The following is a 9,805-nucleotide window of genomic DNA, read 5'->3' on the forward strand; positions in this document are numbered from 1 at the left end:
TTGAGCACAAAAAAAAGTGTATTAGATATATCTCAAACGAAGGAAATGGTTGATAGCTCATGAAACGGCCGACCAAGAGTGCATGAACTATTCCCAGCGTCTTGTCGGAAATGGGCTATTGAAGTACCGTTCCGGGTCGGTGCTAGTGGATACGGGTTGTTTCGCGTCTCGTAGAAGAAGCGTCTAGTGTGTAAGATAAATTTGGTTTAGCCTTTTTTTTTCGAAAGACTGCCGACATTTGATCGGTTCGATTCTGGTTTGGTGGACACGGAGCCTAAGTCATATTATTTCAATTATTTTGTTTTTCAAAAAAATTGTTTTGCTTAATTTTCTCTTCTTTGTTTTTCAGGAAACACGTGCCTGTCCCCATTCGTCATTTGAGATAATAGTGCATACTTAGGCCTAGAATCCATGGTGAAACAATCCTGTCAACTTGTATAGTATAAAATATCTACTCTTTGGCCATCATCATCACAATCACCGACGACACATTGACAGTCACTCCGATTCTACACTCGGTAAGTCCTTACAATATTATTTGGATTTTGTCTAATCTAGCAAACTGGTACGGTCTAAGTGATAAATAAATATTAATATGCACATTTATTGTTACTTTTCGCAATGACCTATGCAATTAAGATGATTCCTCGGAAATTCCTCCCTATCTGCAGCATGGCATATGGAACCCTGTTTCTATTCCCAGACCTCACTACTATTATGAAAAATTCTTAGGATTTTGACACTACTTTCACAACTTGGTCATTAAAACTTCTTGAAAATGATAGTTGATGCCATGTTATATGATTTTAATGATTTTGAAGCATTATTTATTCCTCATGAGGGTAAATTGTCTACCATTTTAATCTCCCAAAATACGAATTTTTTGGTTTTCAAATGTCTGCTATTTTAAATTGACCCATTGGATCAAGTGTTGGTGATATGTCAGAATGAACTAGATGTAGTAGAGTTAAGTTATATAGATATGTGGCCTTGACACTCGCTTTCTGATCGAAAGGTCTTGGGTTCGAGCCTCGCTCGGCGCAAAGTCGAGTCCTTGGAAAACGTTCCTTACTCACATTATCTGACCGTACTCAGGTGTAAATTGATTACCTGGTACCTTGCGTTAACAGCATTGTCTTTGTCAGTCAGACTTGAAAGCAGGGTTGATAAATTCAAATATAATCTGAAAACCTTTCTCTTTGAGAAGTATTTAGAATTTATTATGCCAGTGCGAGAATTGCAAAGTGCGTACGTGCATGTATGTATGTGTGCTAGTGTGTATACATATATGTATGAATGTTTGTATGTATAATAACCTTCTTGGTAGTAAGAAATCCACGCCCCTTCCAGCGTCTAGAAATAACGCCGAACTAGCTCAAAATTTCGCCAAATATTTCCACAAGATAAAATCCATTAGGGAAAACTTAAATACATCATCATCATCGCCACCGAGCTTTGGACCATTTCACGGAACGCCACTACATGTTTTCGATCCAGCCACTGAGGATGAAGTGAAGTCGGCCATTTTAGATAGCCCATCAAAATATTGTGACTTAGTAGACCCCATCCCAACTAGTATTCTTAAGACTTGTGTTGAAGAACTGTTACCAACAATAACTGAACTTATAAATAATTCGTTGGTCTCCGGTAGTGTCCCCGACTCGTTTAAACGTGCCATTGTTAAACCACTATTAAAGAAGTCCGATCTAAATGTAAACGAACTGAAAAATTACAGACCTGTCTCCAACCTTCCATATCTATCCAAAGTGCCTGAACGCATTGTGTTAAAAAGACTTTTGTATCATATCCATCTAAATAATTTAAGTGAAAATTTCCAATCTGCTTATAAATCACACCATAGCACTGAAACTGCCCTTTTAAAAGTATGCACTGATATTCTTAACAGTATTGACAAAAAACATGTCTGTTTATTGACTATGTTGGACCTTTCGGCTGCATTTGACACCATTGATCATGAGATACTTATTAAACGATTAGAAATTACTTTTGGAATAAGAGACACTGCGCTTAGTTGGTTTAAATCCTACCTAACATCAAGATCTCAGTCGGTTCTGATTGATGGCTTAATTGAAAAGTCTTGATGCCTATTGAATATCTCCGATTGTATTGAACTCACCAGTATATGGGACAGTGTGGCTCAACGCTACGGTCTTTGCTTCGTAACCGTAAGGTACGAGTTCGATCACCCGCCGCTGCGTTGTGTGGCCTTGAGCAAGTCACCTCGCCCTAGCTCTGTGTGGAAGGGAACGGTGACTTTGCAGAAACTTGAAATGATAAACGGAAAGGAAATAAACTAAGCTTTGTTTTGATACCGTTGTCAATTTTGTATCTATTATAGTTTTTTTTAATTACAAGAGTCGCGTCCAGACTTTTCAGAGTACACTTGGAATAAGATTAAAATAGATCGTTCAACATAGACGTCTAGGTGAATCTTGAAAATACGCACACGTATACAAGCCTGTTTATTCATTATTCTTACGATTCTATGTGGGGGCCTTTTTGTTCCAAATTGTACTTATCTTCTGTTACGTGATGTATAGAATTTAGACTAGATCTTTGAACACAGTGGAAACCCTGAAAATACTCATAGGATACGTGTACACATATGTTTACTCATTAATCTTCAGGTTCTATCTACAACCTATAAATCCAGTCATGAAGTATTCCATCATTCTTGGAGCCATTCTGATGACAGCATTAGTCACAATGATCAATGGTAAGGGAATTTATAGCGATAACGTGGTCAGTCCTGCATCGCTGTTGTTGTTACTTTTTCTTTTCTTTTAGTTCACCTCTACTCTTACCCCTGATACTATACATACTTATATATATATTATATATATATATATATATATATATATATATATATATATATATATATATATATATATATATATATTGACAAATTGAATAAATAAACGCCTGACAAAAGATCCAAGGTGAAAATACTAAATGAACGTGATGCTAGACTGACTAGCTTAACATTAAAACCGCAAAGTAAGAGCCTGTTTGCTTCAGTCAAGCAATAATGTGAGATGTCGGTGTTAAAAATATATATATATATAAGATTAAAATTAATAATCAAAGTCCCTTTCGGACATGGAACTCGATATAGAACCTGCCCTACTCTGGTAAAAACGCGTTTTTAAACATTTTGACCAGAAAACTCGTCCTTCAAATATCAATCGATTAAAATGACATCAATTTCATCTTGTCAAAAAATTCTAAAACTTTTGTTTTTGACAAGACAGAGTATTTTAATCGATTGATATTCGAAGGACGAGTTTTCTGGCCAAAAGTTTAAATACATGTTATTTTTTTAAGAGTACGGCAAGTAAGGAGGAGATAAAGATAAAGGGAGTAAATCTGACTCATGAATGAACAACACAAAACAAACGACGTTTCGGCCCTTGGCCTTTACCAAGTAAACACAGAATACATATATGTGTATATTAGATTGTCATAATAATATCGGCGAAAATTTGTAAATGTGTGTGTGTGTGTGTGTGTGTGTGTGTGTGTGTTAGTGTGTGTGTGTGCAACGGAAGAGAGAGAGAGAGAAAGAGAGATGAAAAAGTATATAAATATATATATATATATATATATATATATATATATATATATATATATATATATATATTTCAAGAATAAGGTAGGGGGTGGGTGAGGGGGGGGAAGGTGGTAATTGAAGAATACTAGACAGCAATCGTGTTATTATTGGTCCCCTACCTCCGTTGTTAAGGTATTGGGGAAAAAAAAGTAATAAGAGAGAGAGAGAGAGAGAGAGAGAGAGAGAGAGAGAGAGAGAGGGAGAGAGAGAGAGGGAGAGAGAGAGAGAGAGAGAGAGAGAGAGAGAGAATGAAAGTGGGAGAACGGGAGTGGGAGGATGCGTTTCAAAGTTATATTTAAAATAGAGGAGAGTGATAAATTACATTTAAAAATTATATATATATATATATATATATATATATATATATATATATATATATATATATATATATATATATATTGAATCGTGTTTGATACAAATATGGTACGAAAAGTGCTCGACAAGCTACATAAAATTATCAACAGGAATACCATAAAAATAAGCTACTCGTGTATGCGCAACATAGAAATAGAACAAATAATTTCAAGCCACAACAAAAAAAATATTAATAAACCACCGACAAGAGCAAAACCCACCCACCAGAAAATGCAACTGCAGAAATAAGGAACATCGCCCACTAAACAAACAATGTTTAGAATCAAGTTAAATTTACCAAGCCACAGTCACCGAAACTAAAACAAACAAGCAAGAAAAATATGTAGGACTAACGGAAAATAATTTTAAAACAAGATATAAACTCCACACCTCAACATTTAGAAACACTAACAAAAAAACATCCACAAAACTCAGCGAACATATTTGGAAATTAAAAGACAACAAACTAGATCACAACATTTCATGGAAAATTTTATCTAAAGCAACAGGATACACACCAACATCAAAACAATGTAGCTTATGCCTGGAAGAGAAATATACTATAATCAAACACCCTCATGAAGCCACACTCAACACGAAAAGTGAGATGTACGGTAGGTGTCCACATCGCCGGAAGTTCTTGTTAATTAACTTTAAACCGGAACCACTTCAAGAAACAACAACAGTCAACAAAACAACTCAGTCCTGACGATGGCAAATTAAGCCTGAAACATTAATGTAGACTGTCTCAAACATTCTGGTAAATATTTTTAAAAAATAATATATATATATAATATATATATATATATATATATATATATATATATATATATATATATAATATATATATATATATATATATATATAATTAAAAAACACAAAACAAACTATATTATTCTAAATGAAGTAAGGTGGCAGGGTTTTCTATTCAAATTTTCAAATCCACAAATAAACCAATCTACAACTTTCAACTCTTAAGTAATGAAAGGGCTGATAGTTACCTTCCAAACTTGTAGAATTTAGAGGTCAAGGAATTGTTCCGACGTGTACATTCTTGCAGGTCTGACATCCGAACGCAATAATTATAAGCCTAGTTTAACAATGTTATAATAGACAATATATTGCGTCTTTTTTTTAGATTTCCATTACAACAATGAGTTCATAATAAATTGGGTTATCAGATCTGCAAATAAGTGCACGTCGACTAGAATCGTTCCCAAGTTTTAAAAAAAGAGCTTCATAATCGAATCATTTAAAAAATCATTTATTTATCTTTTCATTCCACAGCTGGTTGTGTCTTTGAAGGTGTCAATTTTAAAGTAAGTATTTCATAGCATTTCTTCTATTCATGTCCCTCCGTCTTCCTCATCTTCTTCGACTTCTTTTTCCTCCTCTTCCTCCTTTTGCTCCTCCTATCCCCCTCCTTCTCCGCCTCCTCCTCCTCCCCTTCCACTTCCTCTCCTCCTCATCATCTTCCTCTCCCTCCTCCCCTCCATCTCACCTCCCTCCTCCTCCTCCTCCTCACCTATATTACCTGCCCATCCACTATACCTAAAAATATAAATCATATATACGTAATGAGACATTTTTCAAACGGTTATATCGTGTAAGCCATTCAACCAATATCCATTAAAAAAAACATATACAGAAGTTCATTTCCAAGCAGTACTTTAAAAAAATACCAACTGATTGAAAAACAAATGCATGAACGATGTTCTAGATACCTAGATTCTAGTAGTAAAACATGCGAACATTTTTAATATCAAGCACAAAAATTATTTTTAGTAATTCCACTGTATAATTAGTAGTAAGCCTCGCAGTCCAAATGACGCTTGCTAAGAATTGTGTGATTCAGTCATCGTCGATGAGTATAATATCTGCTCTCTCCATCCATGTTGTTAGTTGTTTCCATTGGTCACTGGGCAAGAGTTTTGAGGCTGTCGAGATCTTGTTGTGACTTTAGTATAATTGTAATGAATAAAGAATGAAATTCAAAAAATAATTTTGAATTTAAAAATGAAAAGAGTGCACCCCTCCTTTCAAAAAATCTCCAAAAATTAAAAAGGGCGAATCAGTCACTAGGCAATTTGGAGGCGTCAAGCAGGGACCACTGTATTTATAGAGACCCTGCCTCTCCTCAGTGTGCTCACAAACTACTTCTTTCGCATTCTAAATGATTCTCTCTTTCATTCATTCACATGCTTACACACACACACACACACACACACACACGCGCGCGCGCACGGGCGCGCGCGCGCAATATTCACACACATAGACGCGAGTGTGCAACCAAACATTACACTCGCCCACATACATGCGCAACGCATTCATAACCCCTCCCCCCCCCCCCTCTTCCACTCTCACTCTATCTATCTATCTCCCTCCCCCCCCCCCCCACTCTCTCTCTTTCTCTCTCTCTCTCTCTCTCTCTCTCTCTCTCTCTCTCTCTCTCTCTCTCTCTCTCTCTTCATGTCTATCTCCTATTGTTTCTACACTCAGCCATGACATACAATCCTACTCAATAGAAACACATATACGTACATTTATCATTCAAAACATTTGACTTCATCCACTCGCATCCGTGAAAGCGCAATATTAAAACCGTAGCAAGCTTTCGAATTAAATTCATCTACCTATTTGGGGTTGAGAGAGTGAAAGAATACGATTTTTATAATGAATAAGAATTCGACTTAAAAATGCAAAACCATGATTAGATTTCAGAGTTTGGACGGGCTCATCTATTATACCATAAATGTTTTGAGACGCATTTTGAAGGAAAAAAAATATCTTTGTGCACAAGTAAAAGCGCCATGGAGTTCTCTTACGACGTTTAATACGTAATTATCTTAGACAATAGACAATGAGTTCAGCTTTTATGTCATGAACCCTTGAATTTTAAATTCTTTGTTGATCACCCAGTCACCCAGTTTATTGAACCGGCACCTATGTTTATATTTTTTTTTCTGACGCGAAATTATTACTTTGTAATTTTAGCACTAAGAAAAGTAGTTGGTAAATAAATTTGGTACACCTCTTTGATCAACCACCACCGTCCATTCGTGTAGAATTGTGAATCTCACCGTCGATGTATTACGCTATTGTTGCGCAAGGAATATACACCTTTTTGAGTAGGCCTAAAAGCTAAAATCTAAAAGTAAGAAATATAATTCTGAGGAATTTGAAAGTCACATTGTTGAAATCAGCTTGAAAAAAGAAGATCATTGGTCCTTATTTCAGAAAAAATCGGTTGAAAACCAACTGTTTTAGGAATAAATTTGATTTTAAAAATTGCTTTTGTTTATTTTAGGTTTTTTTTTAGCAACTTTTTTATTTATCGGCCGATTTTATTGATTTGTATATCATTCTTTATATCTCAATGAGACGAGATCAGTGATATACTTTGTTTGTTTCAAATGTAACTAGAACATAATTTGGCTTTTTAACCTATCAACCGTGCCTGGATAATATATTCAGCAACGTGGTGATTGTGACGCAACTATGCCATGAGCGTCTTCCAGTGTTTCAACGATGGTTCAGTTCATTGTTGACGGCTGTTTAGCCATGAGTGACCGTAGAAAACGAAAAGGCGACTGCAGACATCAAAGGGTAGGCTTATATCATCAAAGGATGTCTACATGATTGACATGGCCATATAGGGACTACTTATCTACTCTCCCATAAAGAATCTGAACATTAGAGGTCGAGCGCAGCCATTTTCTTTTTTATGAAACCAGGGACGATTAGCCACTAAAAAGTGGCTGTTGTCTGGTCTGCTCCCTAGTCTGTGGACTTGACAGCTTTCACTAATACTAGTGGTGATATTACTTATACAGTCCTTCCCCACGTGATTGCAGTTGGTCGTGGGTGGTTAGGCAACATGCTAGCAAGTGTTGCCGGCCAAAACAATTGTAACCAACATACAAATCATGGTTAGCATTTATTATAATCCATTAAAGAGTAATTAGTGAGAACCAATCGTTAAGTTGGAAGTTTAGGCATTGAGAAATATATTTTATGAGCCGGTCTAATGTCATATTCTCATCCATAAAGAGATTTAAACAGCAGGTGAATTTTGCACAATGGAGCTATTTATGTTACATTTAATATTTCCAATAGAATTTGTAAAATTGGGATGACTAAAATGACAATTTCTGTCTTTTTATCATTCAACTTTAATATATTTGTTGTCATCCAATTTCTTATATCATGTACGCAATTAGATCATTTTGCTCACATGCCATATATATATTTGTGTGTCTTCTGCGTATAGATGGTAATTGATGTTATATTTTCTTAGAATTTTAGTGAGTGGCTGCATATATAATGTAAAGTGGATAGGTCCTAATACAGAACCTTGCTGGAGTCCATGTTTGAGGTTCCTGGCCTCCGATATATCTTCTTTTACTCCCACTCTCTGTATGCGATGTCGGATAAGACTGAATCCAGTTTAAGGCGTTCCATTTAATTCCCAAACTGTTTTGAAATCGACGACAAGAATATTATGGTCGGTCGTGTCGAAGGCAGCAGATATTTAAAGAAGGACTGTACTGTGTCAAGCTTTGTATGTCGGTTGAAATGACTCTCTCATATTATTTGCTTCAATGTGATCTAACAATTGTTTCAAGACCACTTTTTATAGAATTTTGGAGAGAAAGGGCAAGTTCTAGACAGGACGATTATTTTTTAACTTGTTGATATTCAGTTCAGGCTTTTTTAAAATGTAGGTTTAAAGATGGCCTCTTTGAATATGCTCGGCACCATACCTGTGAGGAGCGAATGATTAATTATATCAGTTATATAGGGTCATAATTCATCCAAACATTCTTTTATCAGCTCTGTGGGGATGGAATCGAGTTCACATCATTTTGCTGGACTGCTTTGGATGATAGTACGAATTCTGTTTGCCGGTAGTAGAGAAAATCGTTTGGGTTCAGTGCCCGCAAATCGTTCATCCTCAAATTCATACGGTGGTGACAATGTATCTAAAAGCTTCTCTTGTGTTAAATATTTTGTTTTCAAAGAAAGAAGCGGACAATTCACATTTTTGTCTCTGTCAATTCCTGGTGGGATTTTTGACGATTTTGAATTATGTAGTAGTTCATCTTTGACAACAAACACTTCTTTACATGTCCTTGTGTTCTTTAATTTCCGAAGATAGTGTTGACGTTTTGCCTTCTAGTCTCTGACTAGCGAGATTCATGCCTCGAAGTGGGCGTTGTAAGGACGGTGACAAATTCGACTATTTTTTGCTGGTAACATCAAGCTCTCTAGTACACAATGACAGGTAAGATACCAGCCTTTCAACTAGAACTGGGGTGGATATTGGTCTATAAAGGTCTTGTGAGCAGCAATTCATTCACGGGGTGAATTGCAAGCAGCGAGCTGCTCGCTTTGCTACCGTGGCACAAACGAAACATTGTTTTATGACGTAGTGTCGCTTTATGTGCGCATGTGTGGAGTGTACCACAGACGGGAGTGTACGGCGAAACGAGCCGCTTGGCAGTCGGAATGAAAAAAAGGAATAGCGTTGCCATGTTCGGAAAAGAAAAAAAATAATTAAAAAAAAAAGAAAAAAAAAAAGAAAGGTAAAAGGTAAAACCTGAAAAAAAAAACCCCAACAACTTAACTTTTCAAATGCGAATTTCAATCTTACTTGGAACTAAAGAAGATCTTATCATAAATTAAAAAAAGACAAGTAACGGCAAAACACTTATAGTTTAATTGAAGCCAAAGGAAAATGTTTAAACTGCGTTGAAATAATATAAAGGGGAACTAATATTTGAAAACAAAAATTAGTGTCAGTGGTAAAGAGTTAATTGC

The 9,805-nt window shown here is 35.8% G+C and overlaps 1 long non-coding RNA gene across 1 annotated transcript in view; it reads left to right on the forward strand.

The window, feature by feature from the left end:
• The first annotated feature begins 349 nt into the window (after positions 1–349).
• The window catches only part of LOC144977845 (uncharacterized), a 13,393-nt gene continuing 3,937 nt past the window's right edge, over positions 350–9,805 (forward strand). Inside the window, exons 1-3 of the long non-coding RNA XR_013646413.1 lie at positions 350–518; positions 2,649–2,737; positions 5,273–5,304. This is a non-coding gene — a long non-coding RNA (uncharacterized LOC144977845). The remainder of the gene's footprint in view (positions 519–2,648; positions 2,738–5,272; positions 5,305–9,805) is intronic.

This window comes from Berghia stephanieae, chromosome 8, assembly GCF_034508935.2.
Source record: "Berghia stephanieae isolate SIO BIC M18660-M18661 chromosome 8, UCSD_Bste_1.3, whole genome shotgun sequence".
NCBI classification, from domain to species: Eukaryota; Metazoa; Mollusca; class Gastropoda; order Nudibranchia; family Aeolidiidae; genus Berghia; species Berghia stephanieae.